Genomic DNA, 20,014 nt, shown 5'->3' on the forward strand with positions numbered 1-20,014 from the left:
ACAGCTAACACAGCCCATCCAAGGATTAGTTGGAGGCAGCCCACAAGTGTCACCATGCTTCCAGAGACAATATAACATTGCCACAACTCACTAATCCTAACCCTAACGGGATGCAAGGAGGAAAGCAGGGTACCCCGGGGGAAACCCCACATGCTCATGGAAAGAATGTACAAACTCTTTTCAGGCAACAGTGGGAATCAACACCAATCAGTGAGTGATGGGTGTGTTAACTAGCTAGCATGTTAACCTAAAAAGTCCGTGATGCATTGGCCGGGAATCGAACCCGGGCCTCCCGCGTGGCAGGCGAGAATTCTACCACTGAACCACCAATGCTTGTTACATAAAGAAATGTTGTATATAATAAATATATCATGCAAAAGAAAGCAGGGCAGTGAGGCATTCATGGGTTCATGGACCATTCAGAAATCTGATAGCAAACGGGAAGAAACTATTCTGAAACTGTTGAACATGCATCTTGAGGCTCCTATACCTCCTCCCTGAAGGTAGTAATGAGAAGCATAAAAGCTAGGACCAACATGTCCATTATACTACCTTCTTGAGTCTGAATTTTGATTATGTCCTTGATGGTGCGGGGGCTAATGTCCATGAATGAACTGGCTGAGTATACAAGCCACTGCAGCTTCTTTCATCCTGTTCTGTGGAGCCTCCATACCAGGCTGTGATGAAACCATTCAGAACGCTCTCTGCAATACATCTGTAGAAATTTGGTAGTGTCTTTGGTGACATAACCAAATCTCCTTACACACTTAATGAAACATAGTTGTAGGGTGTCTCCTTCATGATTACATCAATGTGCTGGGTCCATGGTAGATCCTTTAAGATGTTTTACGGCCAAGAACATGAAATTGCTTATGCTTTCTACTGCTGACCCCTTGATGAGGACCGTTGTGTGTTTTCCCGACTTCCCCTTCCTGAAGTCCACAATCATTTCCTTGGTCTTGCTGATATTGAGTGCAAGGTTGTTGTTGTTGGGATAGCACTCAACCAGCTACCTCACTAACTTAACTACCTCACATTTGCTATGCCTCCTCATCAGCTCCTCGGCTGTTGTACTGGGTCAAGGGGGTCTGTGACTGTAAGGGAATGGTGCAATTAGAATCAGAAAAGTATCCTCCCAAAAAGTAGTCTAAATAGATTATACGTATCTGTAAGTACTTCTGGCATGCTCTTGAACACCTTTGTGGAAATCAGGCTCAGAATGGGCACCCCCTTTCTGGCAATAATATTGGGTGATCTTGTTCGTGCTTGATCTGATTTTAAACGTTTAGGTCAATAATTTACTGAAAGATCATAGTTTATGGAAAAACCACAGGTCTGGATATTTAAGTTCAAGTTCAAGTTCCAGTTCCATTGTCATACATGAACACCCATGAATACAGCCAAATGAAACAATGTTTGTCCAGGGCCAAGGTGCAAAACACAGCACCAACAATCACACACAGCACAAGGCACAGCACACATGACACATATAAGATAACAGTAAACATACACTCACACAAAAAAATTATAATAAAGCCCAAGTCCCTAAGTGACATTTCCTATAGATTGATGGCGCATGGATGTTGTCAGCAAGAGCAAGCCCTCAGCAGCCTGTAGACTAATGCATCAACGCATGCAATCCAGCTTACCTTCCACCAAGTGAACAGCGGAAGGCAGCACGGACAGGAAGGGCCGGTCCCCAACCAGCAGGGACGCCACGCCACACAGCCTCCAGCGTCTCCCCGCCTGGGCGGCTGCAACAGGCACCACCGCAGCATAACAGCTGGTCCGCAGCTGCCCCGCCTTCAGTCTGATCAATCAATAAACCAGTGAATCGGACTTGCAGTATTTTACATTCTGAATGTCCGACAGGGTCTCGTGATCACAAGGAAAATGTCCAAGACCGTCACTCACTGTGTTAGATTGCACACCACCTTCACGCACCAGTTCCGAAACCTTTCTATAGCAGGCAGCAGATCAGTCTGCACCAAATCCAGCTCCCCCCTCTATCAAGCAACTCACTCATGCAGTATATCTTCAGTACTTGCAGTTCTTAATTTTCAGCAGTGTCTTGTGATGGTAAAGAAGATGTTTGAAAAAGATGAAGACACCTTTGGTTGGCCCCAGAGTGGCTGCTGCACCTGAGCACGCCGCCATCTTACCAGAAGAACGTTTTATGTTCTTGGCTGCGGAGCCAATGGTGTAAAGCTACCATCGATGGGATAACAGCGGAATGGGCTCAAATCAAAATCCCCTTCAACTATAAAGATTATGACTTGCAGCAATTCAAATAAAATTACACCCCCTTCCCCCCCTTAGGTATTGCCGCTCTGCGATCTGGTGATAGTTCTGCGGGGGTGGGGGGCTTCCAAGTTGAATGTTTTAAAACAGTTGAGATGCATTGGCCGGGAATCGAACCCGGGCCTCCCGCGTGGCAGGCGAGAATTCTACCACTGAACCACCAATGCAACTGATGTAGAAAAATTCTACAGATGTAAAAAATCCACAGCAACACATATACATACACACACAAGATGTTGGAAGAACTCAGAAGTTCAAGCAGCATCTATAGAAATGAACAAACACTCGCGATCGGGTCGGGACCCTTCACCGAGGCTGGGTACTAGAAAAGTGCAGAAGACAGAAGTATCTGGGCTGTTTCCTGAAGTTACCAGATAGGTAGATAAATTGGAAAAGAAGGTGTATCGAAAACTTGATTGGCTGAGGCAAGAGCTCCTACTCTCTAAACCCATTGATTAAACCCCGGCTCGAGTACCGCGTCCAATTCTGGTCCCTACAGTGCGGGAGAAGTTTACAGGGATGTTATCAAGATTGGAGAACCGTATCTATGAGGAGTGACTGACAAGACTGGGGTTGCTCTCTTTGGAGAAGAACTGACCCGACAGGAGATCAAGTTGCTAAGTATAAAATTATAAGAGTCCAAGATAAGTTAACCGGAGAGCACCCCCCCCCCCCCCCCCCATCTAAGCCAAAAGGTCAGTAGCTGGAGGACAAAAATTAAAGCGAATTAATAGAAGATGTTGACAAAAGAATTATTTTGTTCAATGAATAGAAGGAACCCAAAACTCGCTGCCTGCCAAGGTAGTGAAGTGCAGAGCCCTTACCACATTGAACAAATTTCTGACTAAAGACCTAAAAACCATTAACTTGACGGGCCATAGAGCGAATGCTGGGAAAGTCAGTAGTCAGGGGCTGTCTAAGATTACAAATTGACATCCAATACATGTAGACAAGGAACCCAACCACCTCTCTTTAGACGTAGGCGAAGAAGTTGGACTTCAAGTTCATCTTTGCCCCAGATGGACGCAATGGGCTGAACGGCTTTTCCCGCGGCATGTTTCTATGATCCTTTCTGTCGATCTCGTTATCACTTTGCACACTAATAGAAGTGTGCATTACTGAAATACTGTCATTTTTTCCAGAACAAATCTAGTTTATGTTATATTCACCGGTGATGTGCATATCGCATTAAGACTATCCATCCCTCTTTGCCCATGTCTGGTTGATAGTTTCCTAGTCTAAATGTATTGTATGTCTTTCAACTAGTAAGCACAATATACAATTTGATCCACCATGTTGTAATCTTGGAGAGCCCCTGACTACAGACAAATTGGTACCAGCATTTAGAATTCTACATTCAAAGTTAACGTTGGACTGAACGCTTGATTATTTTCATTGGCAGTTCACAAATGACAACAAAAAAATTGGCAGTCTTAGAACAGATGTAAAAAACACATCAGTTCTGAATGAAAATACCAGTTCGTCAGTTGCATTGGTGGTTCAGTGGTAGAATTCTCGCCTGCCACGCGGGAGGCCCGGGTTCGATTCCCGGCCAATGCATCTCAACTGTTTTAAAACATTCAACTTGGAAGCCCCCCACCCCCGCAGAACTATCACCAGATCGCAGAGCGGCAATACCTAAGGGGGGGAAGGGGGTGTAATTTTATTTGAATTGCTGCAAGTCATAATCTTTATAGTTGAAGGGGATTTTGATTTGAGCCCATTCCGCTGTTATCCCATCGATGGTAGCTTTACACCATTGGCTCCGCAGCCAAGAACATAAAACGTTCTTCTGGTAAGATGGCGGCGTGCTCAGGTGCAGCAGCCACTCTGGGGCCAACCAAAGGTGTCTTCATCTTTTTCAAACATCTTCTTTACCATCACAAGACACTGCTGAAAATTAAGAACTGCAAGTACTGAAGATATACTGCATGAGTGAGTTGCTTGATAGAGGGGGGAGCTGGATTTGGTGCAGACTGATCTGCTGCCTGCTATAGAAAGGTTTTGGAACTGGTGCGTGAAGGTGGTGTGCAATCTAACACAGTGAGTGACGGTCTTGGACATTTTCCTTGTGATCACGAGACCCTGTCGGACATTCAGAATGTAAAATACTGCAAGTCCGATTCACTGGTTTATTGATTGATCAGACTGAAGGCGGGGCAGCTGCGGACCAGCTGTTATGCTGCGGTGGTGCCTGTTGCAGCCGCCCAGGCGGGGAGACGCTGGAGGCTGTGTGGCGTGGCGTCCCTGCTGGTTGGGGACCGGCCCTTCCTGTCCGTGCTGCCTTCCGCTGTTCACTTGGTGGAAGGTAAGCTGGATTGCATGCGTTGATGCATTAGTCTACAGGCTGCTGAGGGCTTGCTCTTGCTGACAACATCCATGCGCCATCAATCTATAGGAAATGTCACTTAGGGACTTGGGCTTTATTATAATTTTTTTGTGTGAGTGTATGTTTACTGTTATCTTATATGTGTCATGTGTGCTGTGCCTTGTGCTGTGTGTGATTGTTGGTGCTGTGTTTTGCACCTTGGCCCTGGACAAACATTGTTTCATTTGGCTGTATTCATGGGTGTTCATGTATGACAATGGAACTGGAACTTGAACTTGAACTTAAATATCCAGACCTGTGGTTTTTCCATAAACTATGATCTTTCAGTAAATTATTGACCTAAACGTTTAAAATCAGATCAAGCACGAACAAGATCACCCAATATTATTGCCAGAAAGGGGGTGCCCATTCTGAGCCTGATTTCCACAAAGGTGTTCAAGAGCATGCCAGAAGTACTTACAGATACGTATAATCTATTTAGACTACTTTTTGGGAGGATACTTTTCTGATTCTAATTGCACCATTCCCTTACAGTCACAGACCCCCTTGACCCAGTACAACAGCCGAGGAGCTGATGAGGAGGCATAGCAAATGTGAGGTAGTTAAGTTAGTGAGGTAGCTGGTTGAGTGCTATCCCAACAACAACAACCTTGCACTCAATATCAGCAAGACCAAGGAAATGATTGTGGACTTCAGGAAGGGGAAGTCGGGAAAACACACAACGGTCCTCATCAAGGGGTCAGCAGTAGAAAGCATAAGCAATTTCATGTTCTTGGCTGTAAAACATCTTAAAGGATCTACCATGGACCCAGCACATTGATGTAATCATGAAGGAGACACCCTACAACTATGTTTCATTAAGTGTGTAAGGAGATTTGGTTATGTCACCAAAGACACTACCAAATTTCTACAGATGTATTGCAGAGAGTGTTCTGAATGGTTTCATCACAGCCTGGTATGGAGGCTCCACAGAACAGGATGAAAGAAGCTGCAGTGGCTTGTATACTCAGCCAGTTCATTCATGGACATTAGCCCCCGCACCATCAAGGACATAATCAAAATTCAGACTCAAGAAGGTAGTATAATGGACATGTTGGTCCTAGCTTTTATGCTTCTCATTACTACCTTCAGGGAGGAGGTATAGGAGCCTCAAGATGCATGTTCAACAGTTTCAGAATAGTTTCTTCCCGTTTGCTATCAGAATTCTGAATGGTCCATGAACCCATGAATGCCTCACTGCCCTGCTTTCTTTTGCATGATATATTTATTATATACAACATTTCTTTATGTAACAAGCATTGGTGGTTCAGTGGTAGAATTCTCGCCTGCCACGCGGGAGGCCCGGGTTCGATTCCCGGCCAATGCATCACAGACTTTTTAGGTTAACATGCTAGCTAGTTAACACACCCATCACTCACTGATTGGTGTTGATTCCCACTGTTGCCTGAAAAGAGTTTGTACATTCTTTCCATGAGCATGTGGGGTTTCCCCCGGGGTACCCTGCTTTCCTCCTTGCATCCCGTTAGGGTTAGGATTAGTGAGTTGTGGCAATGTTATATTGTCTCTGGAAGCATGGTGACACTTGTGGGCTGCCTCCAACTAATCCTTGGATGGGCTGTGTTAGCTGTGATGCAAAATGGTGCAATTCACTGTATGTTCCTGTATTACATGTGACAAATAAAGCTAATCTTTAAACTTACATTTTTTTTTGTGTATGACATTGTACTGTTGCTGCAGAACAACAAATTTCATGACATGTAGTCCTAGTTCTGATGGTTTGTCACTGTGGCAGCTGGTTACCTTCTGGACACTTATGGTCTGCCTCCTGACTTTGCAAAGATTGCCTGTCCTAGCTGCACTGTTATTGATGGCACTGTATACAGTTGCATCAGATGCGGGAGCCTGAAAGGAAATGGCAATGCGTCAACAATGCAGGAGCAGTTAAAGTACAAAGGAGAAACAGGAGCATTGTATCCAGTCTCGTGCTCCTGCTCCATCATCCAATAAGATCTTGGTCAATGTTTTTACCTTGGCACTAATTCCTGGGGTTATCCATCTCCACTGATTCCCTTAAATTGTCCAATAATCTATTTATTACTCTTGAATATGCAAGATGACTGAGTTCCATAGTCATCCTGAATGCAAGGATTCATTATCTACTCATCTCAGTCCCAAATAACCAAGCTTCTTTTAGTTATTATTATCTCTGATTATTATCACTGACATTATGCAAGACATAAAAATTATTATGTTCCCAAAATAAATAAATTATGCAAAAGACAAATAATTAGGTAGTTATTACAGGTTCATGCATTAGGGTTAGGGTTATGCAATTACAAAGAAGGCAGAACAGCAGCATTTTTTCATTAGAAGTTTGAAGAGATTTGGTATGTTACCAAAAACTTACAAATTTATACAGATGTACTGTGAAGAGCATTTTAACTGGTTGCATCACTGTCTGGTATGGAGGGGCCATTGCACAGGATCGGAAAAAGCTGCAGAGGATTGCCAACTCAGCCAGGTGCATCATGGGCCCCAGCCTCCCCAGCATCGAAGACACCTTCAAACAACGATGCCTCAGAAAGGTGCCATCTGCTATTACGGACCCCCAACACCAAGGACATGCCTTCTTCTCATTGCTACCGTCATGGAGAAGATACAGGAGCCCGAAGACATACGCTCAACGTTTGAGGAACAGCTTCTTCCCCACCACCATCAGATTCTGAATGGATAATGAACCTAAATGCATTATCTCGCTGTTTTTACTCTCTCTTTTTGCACTGATATATGTATTTCTCATTGTTATCTATGGCTCTTTGTTACGTATCTCAATGTACCGCTGACACAGAACAACATGTATCATAATATACTCTATGCCAGTGATATTAAACCTGATTCTGATCCTGTGGCCCTAAGCTGCTGCTCAACCCTGCGGACAGAAGGAGAATGTGGGGATGCCCAGCAGATGAGGCAATGTCTCTGACGAGAATAAACCTGAAATTTATATCCTGTATAATACATTGACTCCAATAAATATCATTCAACTTTGGACTCGCAGCATTTCAGTGGGGTCAATGCAACCACCAGGCTCCAGAACAAGCATGGACAATTTCACTCACCACAATACTGAACTGTTCCCCCAACCTACAGGATTTCCAAAGACCCTAAAACTCATCAGTCTAAAACTCATGTTCTCAGTATTTGGTTTTGCGCCATCTGTCATCTTTTGCACATTGGCTGTTTATGTATAGTTTCTCATAAATTCTATTGTACTTCTTTATTGTCCTGTAAGTGCCTGCAAGAAAATGAACCTCATGACAGTATATGCTAACATATTTGTACTTTGGCAATAACTTTACTGTGACTTTGACTTTCTACGTTCACTTGTGTAAAGAAAATATTTCCCAAACTCTGCAAAATTTCATAGCTCCAACTTTGTGAGAGACCTTTTGTTCTGAATACTTTCAGCAGAGAAAATACTTTCTCTGTATCCCACTTATTAGGTCCATTTGTTATTCTAAACATCCCAATTATGGACTCAGTATAACAGGGTCCAATTATCTTCTCCATTAGCGAAAAAAAAACTGCTGGAGGAATTCAACAGGTCAGGAGGCACCTGTGGAGGAAAAAGAACAGTTAACGTTTTGGGTCAAGACCTTTGATTTGAAGTGCTGACTGCTGATTTCCCTCTACAGATGCCGCCTGACTTGTTGGGTTCCTCCAGCAGTTTGTTGTAATTCTACATTCCAGCATCTGCTGTCTCGTCTTTACAGTTGTGCTTGCTCTCAACTTTTATTCTTCATTGTGTGTCCCTCTTTATGCCCACTCATTGCCAGGTCTGGTCTGGAGCAGGAGGGGATCCCTGAGGCCCGGGTGTAGCTCATAGTGGTTAGACCATAAGACCACAAGACATAGGAATAGAATTAGGCCATCCAGCCCTTTCAGTCTGCTCCACTTCTCCATCATGGCTGACTTATTATTCCTCTCAACTTCATTGTCCTGCCTTCTCCCCGTAACCTTTGACACCCTTACTAATCAAGAAACTAACAACTTCTGCTTAAAATATCGCCAATGACTTGGCCTCCACAGCCATCAGTAGCAATGAATTCCACAGATTCATCACCCTCTGGTTAAAGAAATTCCTCCACACCTGTTCTAAATGGACGTCTTTCTACTCTGAGGCTGTGCCCTCTGGTCCCAGACTCCCTCACCACAGGAAACATCCTTTCCATGTCCACTCTATCTCGGCCTTTCAATATTGAATAGGTTTCAATGAGATCGCTCTCCATTGGCAGAGGAAGCAGAAATTCTGCTCTTGCCAGCCACTCAAAGGTAAAGTCAGAATGTCTATCCGACCTGTCTAAGTGAACGTTAGCGCTGCGCAATAATGACAATAAATGGAAAGAACTGTGTGTGTAAAAAGAAATAGAATAAAGGTGATGGAGAGGTGTAAAACTGAAAGGACAGGGTGAAATTAATTACTTTTTTTTCATTCCTTAATGACAGGGAAGAGGATTTTAAACAGCTTAATATTGAAGGGTGTTCATAAAGTCTGGCAGACGTCCAGTTTGTTAAATGTAGAGTAAACTCCTGGATGAATACAAAATAAACCTGCTTGTTTATAGTGTTTATCTTGCAGAATGTGACTGGAATTGCTAATAGTATGGAACAAATACACTCAAATAAACTGCTGCAGAAAAATGACAACATTTCTGCGCAAAATTTCACAACTTAATATGTAATGCATAATATTTATCTTGATAAGTATGTCTCTGAATTTTAACTGTTGCATTTAACAGACTTTTTTTTCCAATATTAAAGGATTTGTTTCCAAAAATATATGTTGTGTTAAATCAAATTATGACAGAACAGATTTTTCATTGTTCTTTGGCAATTACTGGTAGAATTTCAGATGATTTTGTGGAATCTCGAAAACGTTAGAACTGCCAGAAACCAGTTGGCTGTCACAAGATCAGTTTCAGAGGCAGATCAGGTTATTATAGAATGTTAGCACAGGAGAAGACCATTCGACTCATTGTATTTGTGCTAACTCTTTGGCATATTTATCCACTTGGTATTGCTTTATTTTTGTCAAATGGAGTGCAGGGATGTCCAGGGAGGGGTAACAAGAGGCTTGTCGTAACCATTCTGGGGCAGCTCACTCTCCTTTGGTCCCCACCAGACACTCAGCTCTCACCGTTGGCTGCATTTAACAGCAACCATGCCCCGGCACACTGCTTCACGAGGTGGGCTAAGCCAAGTGAGGGTAGCCGGCAAGCCTCATATCCCAGTGAAATGGGGACATGCCTGTCCTAGCATGTGAAGTCAGCTCCAGCGAACTGGGCGGATGAGATCAGCAGTGAGATCCAATGACCAGGAAGGTGGTTCTGCAGCTGGCATGACAAGACACAGAAGAAGTTATGGTCATCTACTGCGACCAAGGAAGACCATTGTTTGTGATGACTGCTCGTGCCACTGGACCCGGACTTCCGAGGTTGAGAGAGAGGGATACTGCCCCAGTGCAACGGATTTCCCCCCGCACAGCCCTCCTGTCATTGTTAGATATGACCGACAACTATCTCTGAGATACATTGAAAATCTTGTGTTGTCTACTGTTCATACAGATCTGATCATTACACCATGCATTAAGGGTGAACTAAATAAAACAATAATAATGTAGAATAAAGTGTAACAGAGAAACTGCAGTGCAGGTAAACAATAATGTGCAAGATTATTATGATTATGACACCAGGAGTCTATCTTATGAGTTGATTCTATTCCCTTGTCCTTGCCCCAGAGCTATTTCCCCCATAGTGTCCATCTAATTTTATACAGAAGACGTATATTGAACCTACTTTCTCCTACCTCTCAAACAAGAGATTCTAAATCAGTATCTTTCTTCATTAACAGCATTTTCTTTTACAAGTCATTATAAACACTGCCTTCTTTACCAACTCTTCTGCTTCAGAATACAGCTTCTCAGTAGCATAGTGGTTGGTTCAATTGCTTCACAGTGCCAGCCTGCGACCGACGATCAGGGTTCAATTCCCGCCACTGCCTGTAAGGTACCTTCTTCCTGTGACTGTGTGGGTTTCCTCCTGCATCCCAGAGACATATGGTTAGGGTTAGTGAAATCTGAGCATGCAATGCTGGTGATGAAAGTGTAGCGACATTTCATCACCAGCATCACCAGCACTTCATCAGCAGCATAGCACAGACCTCGCTAATCTAAATGATACATTTCACTGGATGTTTTGCTATTTCGATGTACTCATGACAAATAAAGCTAATATTTAGTCTTTACTTGACTAAATTGCTTCCTGACTTCAAATGCTTCTATGAGATCATCCATCACCTTTAGGGGTGGACTGAGGTTAGGATGGCTCAGCGGTGCATTCGGTAAGGTTGCTGCTTCCTAGTTCTAGGTTGGGTTCAATCCAGATCTCCAGTGTTGCTCACTCTTCCTGTGGCGGTGTGGCTTTGATCTGGGTGCACTGGTTTCCCCAGCACCCCAGATGTAAGTGACCACTGTAAAAAGCCTGTGGTAGAATCTGGATGAAGTTGATGGGAATGCGAAGACACCAGAATGGCATTATTTAGGAATTGTGTCAACGGGTGTTTCATAGTGCAGCCAAAATGGGCCAAGGGTCTGTTTAAGTGCTGTATAGCATACAACTCTGTCTGATCCCCAAGGAGGACCAGTGCATTTTCTCCAATCTCCCCACATGACTAGTCTCCTTCATTTCCAGCAACGCATCTCTGGCATTCTTTCGAAAGCATAGTGCCAGGAAATAAATTGAATTGAACTCCTCAGCTGGTGCCAAACCAGTGTTTGCATTTACGCTCTGTTGCTATTAGAAGAGCCGAAGATCTTACATTTCAGAATCAGAATCAGGTTTATTATCACTGGCATGTGTTAACTTAACAGCAGCAGTTCAATGCAATACATAATCTAGCAGAGAGAGAGAGAGAGAGAGAGAGAGAGAGAGAGAGAAATAAATAAAACAAAACATAATAAATAAACAAGTAAATTAATTATGTATATTGAATAGATTTTTAAAGATGTGCAGAAACAGAAATACTGTATTTTAAAAGAAAGTGAGGTAGTGTCCAAGGGTTCAATGTCCATTTAGGAATCAGACGGCAGAGGGGAAGAAGCTGTTCCTGAATCACTGAGTGTGAGCCTTCAGGCTTCTGTACCTCCTACCTGATGGTAACAGTGAGAAAAGGGCATTCCCTGGGTGCTGGAGGTCCTTAATAATGGATGCTGCCTTTCTGAGAAACCGCTTCCTGGGTACTTTGTAAGCTCCAAGATGGAGCTGACTAGATTTATAATCTTCTGCAGCTTCTTTCGGTCCTGTGCAGTAGCCCCCCCCCCCCCATACCAGACAGTGATGTAGCATGTCAGAATGCTCTCCACAGTACAACTGTAGAAGTAAAACCTTTATACTAATACCCTAGAACCCACTGCTTTTATATCCCCTTTAAAACTGCTTCTGTTAAAGTTCAAAGCTCAGAATAAATTTATTATCAAGGTACATATATGTTAACATATACTAGCCTGAGATTCATTTCCCTGTGGCCATTCACAGTAGAACAAAGAAATAAAATAGAATCAATGGGAAACTACAGACAAACAGAAAGCAACAATCAATGTGCAAAAAACAAACTGTAAAAATGCAAAAAAATAAAATTCAAAGTTCGAAGTAAAATTTATTATCAGAGTACATACATGTCACCACACATAAGCCCGAGATTCCTGCGGGCATCCTCAGCAAATCTATAGAACATTAACTGTGAACAGGATCAATGAGAGAGCAAGAGCAGAGAAGACAACAAACTGTGCAAATGCAAATATAACTAAAAAAGATAAATAAATAACAAGATAAAGTCTTTAAAACGAGATCATCGGTTGTGGGAAAACCAGAAATAGAATGAGTGTAGCTATCCTCTTTAGTTCAAGAGCCAGATGGTTCAAGAGCATGTCAGTCCATGATGCAGCCAGTCAATACGCTCTCCACGACACATCTGTAGAAGTTTGTCAAGGTTTTTGATGACGTGCCAAACCTCTGCAGACTCCTGAGGAAGTAGAGACACTGTCATGCCTTCTTTGCAATTATGATTACAAAGTATGGTGGGTCCAGGACAGGCCCTCTATAGCATCTAGGAATTTAAAGTTACTGACATTCTTCAGCTCTGATCCTCCGATGAATACTGGCTCATGGACCTCTGTTTTCCCTCGCCTGAAGTCTACAGTCAGTTCTTTGGTCTCGTTGACATTGAATGAGAGGATGTTGTTATGACACCACTCAGCCAAATTTTCATCTCCCTCCTGTATTCATCACCACTTTTGATATAGCCCACAATAGTGGAATCATCAGCAAACTTGAATATGGCATTGGAGCCACACAGTCAGATGTGTAAAGCGAGTAGAGCAGGGGGCTAAGCACACAGCCCTGTGGTGCACCTGTGCTGATGGAGATTGTGGAGGAGATGTTTTGCCAGTTTGAACTGACTCGGGTCTGCAAGTGAGGAAATCCAGGATCCAATTGCACAAGGAGGTATTGAGGCCCAGGGCTTGGAGTTTACTGATTAGTTTTGAGGAGATGATAAATGCTGAGCAGTAATCAAAAAAGAACATCCTGATGTATGCATCTTTGCTATCCAGCTGTTCCAGGGTTGTGTGAAGTGCCAGTGAGATTTCATCTGCCATGACCTGTTGCTCTGTTAGGCAACTTGGAGCAGATCCAAGTCAGAACTCAGACAGGAGCTGATATGTTACAACACCAGCCTCTCAAAACATGTCATCACTGTAGGTGTAAGTGCCACTGGGCAATAGTCACTGAGGCAGACTACCAGACTCTTCTTGGGCACCGGTATGATCAAAGCCTGCTTGAAGCAGGTAGGTACCACACTCTGCTGAAGCAAGAGCATTTATAGATAGATAGTAAATAAATAATACTGATATTATGAGTCGTAGAGATCCTAAAGTGACCCTGTAGATTGTGGAATCAATTCCATGTTGAGGTGAGTTATTCATGAAATCCTGTACCTTGAGTACCTCCTTCCTAGAGGCAGTAGAGAGAAAAGAGCATATAAAATTTTATTATTTCTCCAGATTATTCCTACAGAAACTTCATCTCTGCTCTTTTCCCACAGTATTTTTAAAAAACCTTTCTCTCCTTTCTTTTCCATTGTGATCAGCTTCTGTAGGTACCTTTGGTGGTGGGATTGTACTTTCACCCCACATGTTCTCTACTATCCTCATTTTAAAGATTAGCTTTATAAAGATTACTTTCCCGTACCTCAAATCAAACAGTGAAAAGTGACATTTGCATTAATGACCAACACTGTCTGAGGATATGCTGGGGACAGTCTACAGTGTCAGCACCAATGTAGCATGCCCACAATTCCCTTACCCTAACCCCTACAGCTTTTGAAAAACGGGAGGAAACCAGAGCGCCTGGAGGAAACCCACACGATCGCAGGGAGAACAAACTCCTTACAGACAAAAACAATTTTGTTCTTAATCTTAACAATAAACCATTGTAAATATTTTAGTTTATGTAATATTGAATACCTCAGTAAATTTGTCATGAATTCACTCTGCTCTGCGCTCTGAACACAATACACATTTTTAAAAAATCTCTTTAGGAATCACCCCCTCCCCTTTTCCCATTAATCCCACTAATAAGGGTTTTACAAACACCATGTAGGAATCCTTTCCCCAGTGTAATCTCTGTTGCAGACAATGTGGCCTCTGAGGCTGACTGAAGTTGCTCTTGTATGTTAATAGTCAAAGTGAGAAGGAAAGAATTCTCCAAGCACAAAATATGTTTCTTATTCTAATTGTTTCTTTGGCTTGCTGCTCTGATTTCTTCTAATCCTCAATATATGCAATAAACAGTCTCTGCAGAAAGGAGCCAGGAATCTTTCTGTAAGAGTCTTGCTGAAGCCAGCTGCACTTTACAGAGGTTTTTGAGAACAGAACTGAAAATGGGGATAGAATATGAAATGGTGTTCTTAGAGTAAAATACTTTGGCTTGTGGAGAAACAGATCATCTATCTGCAAACCTACGCCATTTGAAAGAAGAAGTTTAAATGAACTTTGGGCAACAGTTGTCATTTTAACATCCAGAAATTGTTTAATGTTTTAATTGATGCAAGATAAAAATATGTTGTATTAGATGGCTGATTGAACAACACAACATCTACGCCAGCATTCTGTGTGTGTTTCCTTCTCCATAGATGCTGCCTGACCTGCTGAGTTCCTCCAGCACTTTGTATGAATTGCTTTTGTTTTCCAGTATCAGCAGATTTTTTGTGTTTGTAATATCTACATCTACCCTTACAGATTGTAGTCCTCATACGCCAACCTAGTAAGAAAACCACCATAATTCTTTTAAGCGTAATCATGAAAGGTCAGCAGAGATCTCATAAAGAAGGTTTTGTTGTACCACATCATGTGTCATATATCCAGGTTTTCAGAAGGTCTTTGATAACGTATCACATAATAGATTAAAAAATGAAATTCCGGTGGATAAATGACAGATCACTTCCTAGCTTTGGGATAAAATACAGAAAAAGAACAATTTCATTCATCGTTTAGTCTTTGGAACCAAACATATGATTGCCCACCCTTTCCCACATTTCCAATTCCCTCTTTCACCCTATCTCCTGCCCTGCCCATCACCTCCCACTACTGCCCCTCCCCTCCTTTCTTCCATGGCCATCTGTGCTCTCCTATCAGATTTCTCCTTCTCCAGCCCTTCATCACTTTCATCAAGCAACTTCCCAGTTCTTTACTTCACCACTGCCCCTCCCAGTTTCACCTATCACATACTTCCTTGTGTTTCTTCCTCCCCTCCCCACCTTCTAACTCTGATTTTGCATCTTTTTTTCTCCAGTCCTGAAACATTGACCGTTTACTCTTTTCCATAGATGCTGCCGGACCTGCTGAGTTCTTCCAGCATTTTGTGAGTGTTCCCTGATATAATTTCAAAGTTTGCTGATGAAATCAAATTGGGGACAAATACAACTAATTACAGTGAATGACATTAATTATTGACAGATAAGGTTTATTTAGGATGGATGTGAATGATGCATTTTGTCAATACATTTTATCACTTGGAAAGTCTGAAAGCAATCACTAAAATTTGCCTCACACACAAAATGCTGCAGGAGCTCAGCAGGCCGGGCAGCATCTAGAAGAAGAGTGATGCCATTGTTTCGGTCCGAAACATCGACTGTACTCTTTTCCTAGATGTTGCCTGGCCTGCTGAGCTCCCTCAGCATTTTGCGTTGCTCAGATTTTCAGCAGCTACAGATTTTCTCTTGTTTGTAACTAAAGTTTGCATTACAAGGTAGCAAGTCCATAAATATAACAAACTAAGCAACAGGGTTTATTTCCCAAAGGATAGAAGGAAAGCATTCCCAACCTAAAACTTGGTTAGATCACACTTGGAGTTTTCTGTACAGTTCTGGATGCTGTATTACAGACAGGAGATTGGAGCAATGGAACAGGATTTGACCATTACCTCGGTCAATACAGATGCAAAGTTCAAGTTATTTATTATCAGAGTGCATACATGTTACCACATACAACCCTGAGATTCCTTTCCTGCAGGCATACTGAGCAATCTTTAGAACAAGAATTGTAAACAGGACCAATGGGCAAACTGTGCAAATGCTAATATAAATAAACAGCAATAAATAATGAGCATAAAATAACAAGATAAAGAGCCCTTAAAATGAGACCATTGGGTTGTGGGAACATCAGGAGCAGAATGAGTGTAGTTATCCCCTTTTGCTCAAGAGCCTGATGCAGAGCACATTTACAAGGATGATGTCAGAAGAGAAAGATTAAGGATTAGGAAAGAGTGACCAGACTGGTCATTTGATAGGATGGCTACAGAGAAAATGTTTCCATGTGGAAAAGAGCATGAAAATCATTGTAAAAATATGCAAGAAGCTTATCTCAATGGCATCTGTTCTCATTCCTTTGATTTGCTCTCACAGCAGCTCCACTAATCGTGAGCAGGGTAGAGACCGAGTCACACATACAGCATGGAAACAGAACCTTTGCCCTATCGGGGCCATGCTGACTCATTGTCAGGGTGGGCGCTGACAAGTGATTGAACCCAGGTGCGTAGGAACAGCAGACTCCCATTTAGAGACAGAAACAAGAGTTTGTTCTTAGGAATTCTGACAGAATACTAGTGGCTCAACTGAGCGACACTGTGAAATGAATCCTTCTCAAACCACAAGGACCTCGCGATAAGTACTAATTGGGAGTCCACTTTAAATAATCACAATATGCGGAAAACCCGTGCCAGTCAGGATTAAACAGAAAGCACAAGGGCTTGACAACTCTAGAGAAGATAGCAAATAGAGGTGCAAGGCCACAGGTATCATGACTCTCATATACACTAATCCTACACTAAGCCCACTTTATTCCTCCCTCAATACCATCTTCTTCCCCCCCCCACCAAAATTCCATTACTCACATACACACTCGGGGCAATTTACAGTGAACAATTACTCTACCAAACAGCACATCTTTGAGATGAAACCTGGAGAACTTGAAGGAAGCCACTGTCGTAACAGGGAGAACATTGAAAATCTACTGGGCCAGAGCTGAAGATTAAACCTGGGTTTCTGGAGCTGTGGAGGAGCCCAGTAACGCCCATGCAGTGTTTACTTCCTCAGCACCTTCCACCTGCCTTTAAATTCACTGAATCACCACCATCATCAGACATTTTCTGCCTTCCCCCTCCAATTCAGCTTTGCAAAGAGACCATTTGCTTCCCAATGTCCTGCTTCACACTTTCACCTCCAGCAACACCAAATCCCTTAATCATAGCGGCTTCTCATCCAACCACAGAAAATACATCGCTCACTGCCTCCCTTCCAGTCCTCCAGAGACCCAGGCAATCTTTCTAATTGAATGAATGGTTCACCTGTGCTTCTTCACCTTATTGTAATGTAGTATACCTGCGTTTTACTGCACTAGAGCTTGAGCTCCATGCTCTGAGTATCACCAGTGGCCTGTTCTCATCCAGTCACGTGGATGTCATGGCCAAGAAGGTTCACCAACACCTCTACTTCTTCAGGAGGCTAAAGAAATTTGGCATGTCCCCATCGACTCTTACCAACTTTTATCAATGCATCATAGAGACCATTCAGTCTGGATGTAAACAGCTTGTATGATAATTGCTCTGTATGTGATCACAAGAAACTACAAAGAGTTGTGAACACAGCTCTGTACATCACAGGAACCAGCCTCCCCTCTATGGAGTCTTGTCTATACGAACACAGCTGGAGGAACTCAGCAGGGCAGGCAGTATCTATGGAAAAGAGTAAACAGTCAATATTTCAAGCTGAGACCAGGAGGAGAAGATGCCAGAATGAAAAGGTGAGGGAGGGAGGGAAGGCCAGCTGGAAGGTGATGGGTGAAGCCAGGTAGGAGGGTGGGAAAGGTGAAGGTCTGGAGAGGAAAGAATCTATTAGGAGAGGAGAGTGGGCAATGGAGAAAGGGAAGGAGGAGGAGACCCAGGGGGAGTATTAAGCAAATGAGAAGAGGTGAAGAGTCAGAGTGGGGAATAGTGGAAAGTGGGAGCAGGGCAGAACTTGTTCACTGGAAGGAGAAATCAATGTTCTTGCCATCAAGTTGGAGGTACCCAAGGTGTTGCTCCTCCACTCTGGAGGAACTGGAATTAAAATGTTTCTCACTGCCTCAGGTTCAGGAAAAACTACTACACCTCAGTCATCAGGGTCTTGAACCAGAGGGGATAGCTTCACTCACCCCAACACTGAAACTTTCCCACAATGTATCGACTCATTCATTTCATCTCATGTTGTTGATTAATCTTGCTTATTTATGTACTTATTGTTTTATTTATTTATCTAACTATCTACCTATTTGTTATTTATTTATTTGTTTGTTTGTTTATTTATTATTTCTTCTTTCCTTTTGTATTTGCACAGTTTGCTGTCTTTTGTACACTAGCTGTCTGGCCTGTTGGTGTGGTCTTTCATTGATTTTATTATGCTTATTGAGTATGTCCACAGGAAAATGAATCTCAGGGTTGTATATGATGACATATATATACTTTGATAATAAATTTACCTTGAACTTTAAAACAGCCAGCATGATAAAAAACCCCACCACCCCAATCATTCTCCCCTCTCCCGTTGGGCAAAAAGTGGAAAAACCTGAAAGCACAGACACCGGGCTCAATGACGGTTTCTATTGCACTATTATCAAACTCTCGAATGGACCTTCTGTACGATAAGATGGACTCTCGGGTTAACAATCAATCTCATTGTGATGTTTGCACTTTATCATTTACCAGCTTTGCAAATTTTTGGTAGCTTTTATATTTTATTCTGCATTGTTACTGTTTTTCCTTACAATGGACTGTGTAATGATTTAATCTGTATAAACAGTCTGCAAGGCTATATCTTAGTGTACGTGTGACAATAATAAATCAATATCAATCCCAATTTGGTGCTCACAATGTGGTCTCCTCTACAATGGAGAAGCAAAAAGTTTACAGAATGCCTCCTGAACTTCTATTTACCTGTCATGTTAATTCGCTATCCCACTCTCAGTCTGACAAATTCACTTTTGACCTCCTGACCTATTCCAATGAAGCCCAGTGTAAGTGCAAGGAGGACCGTTTCATTAACCAACCAGGATCATTAAAGTCATCAGAATTCAACAGCAAATTCAACATTACAGATTAGCAACCTTTTCCATTTATATCAGAACTGCCAGTTAAGATGAAGGGTTATCAACATGTAATAATAACTCCTTTGATCTTTATTGATCTAATTTCTTGCTCCTTTGTCTTTTGCCCTCATTCGTCAGAAAGATCAGCGGGAGCTGGCAATCACTCCCCCTCACCCAGCAGGACTACGGATTGTGTTGTTCAGCCACAATTGGACTCCAATCTATTCCTTTGCTTGCACCACTTTTCTCCTTTTCAATATACTCGATTTCTAATGCCCTCAATTTTTGATGAAAAGTCATCAACCTGAAACGTTGCCTCTGTTTTTCTTTCTCTATGGATGCTGCCTGATTGACTGAGCATTTCTGGTACTCCCATCCATCCCACAATCTCTTTGACATCCTGCTGTTAGGCAGAAGGTACAGCAGGATAAGAATGAGGACTGTTAAGATGGGTAACAGCTTCTTTCCCCCAGGCTGTGAGACTTCCTAACACCCTGCTACCACTCATTACACATCACTTAAGACAGCACTAGTAGCATTATACCATTTATATTTAATTATATGTCATCCATAGACCTTATGTCAATTTGTACATCTACAGACTTAAAAAAATACCTGTCAATATTATTTTATGTGCTTTACCTGATATA

At 42.4% G+C, this 20,014-nt stretch overlaps 4 non-coding genes across 4 annotated transcripts; 2 read left to right on the plus strand and 2 right to left on the minus strand.

The window, feature by feature from the left end:
* Positions 1–262: 262 nt before the first annotated feature.
* trnag-gcc (transfer RNA glycine (anticodon GCC)) lies at positions 263–333 on the minus strand. Its single transcript has one exon. It is a non-coding gene; the product is annotated as a tRNA-Gly (tRNA).
* Positions 334–2,397: 2,064 nt separating this feature from the next.
* Positions 2,398–2,468, minus strand: trnag-gcc (transfer RNA glycine (anticodon GCC)). Its single transcript has one exon. It is a non-coding gene; the product is annotated as a tRNA-Gly (tRNA).
* A 1,322-nt stretch (positions 2,469–3,790) lies between these two features.
* trnag-gcc (transfer RNA glycine (anticodon GCC)) lies at positions 3,791–3,861 on the plus strand. Its single transcript has one exon. It is a non-coding gene; the product is annotated as a tRNA-Gly (tRNA).
* A 2,064-nt stretch (positions 3,862–5,925) lies between these two features.
* Positions 5,926–5,996, plus strand: trnag-gcc (transfer RNA glycine (anticodon GCC)). The gene has a single exon. It is a non-coding gene; the product is annotated as a tRNA-Gly (tRNA).
* Positions 5,997–20,014: the final 14,018 nt, after the last annotated feature.

Source organism: Hypanus sabinus, chromosome 3, assembly GCF_030144855.1.
Source record: "Hypanus sabinus isolate sHypSab1 chromosome 3, sHypSab1.hap1, whole genome shotgun sequence".
Lineage (NCBI taxonomy): Eukaryota > Metazoa > Chordata > Chondrichthyes > Myliobatiformes > Dasyatidae > Hypanus > Hypanus sabinus.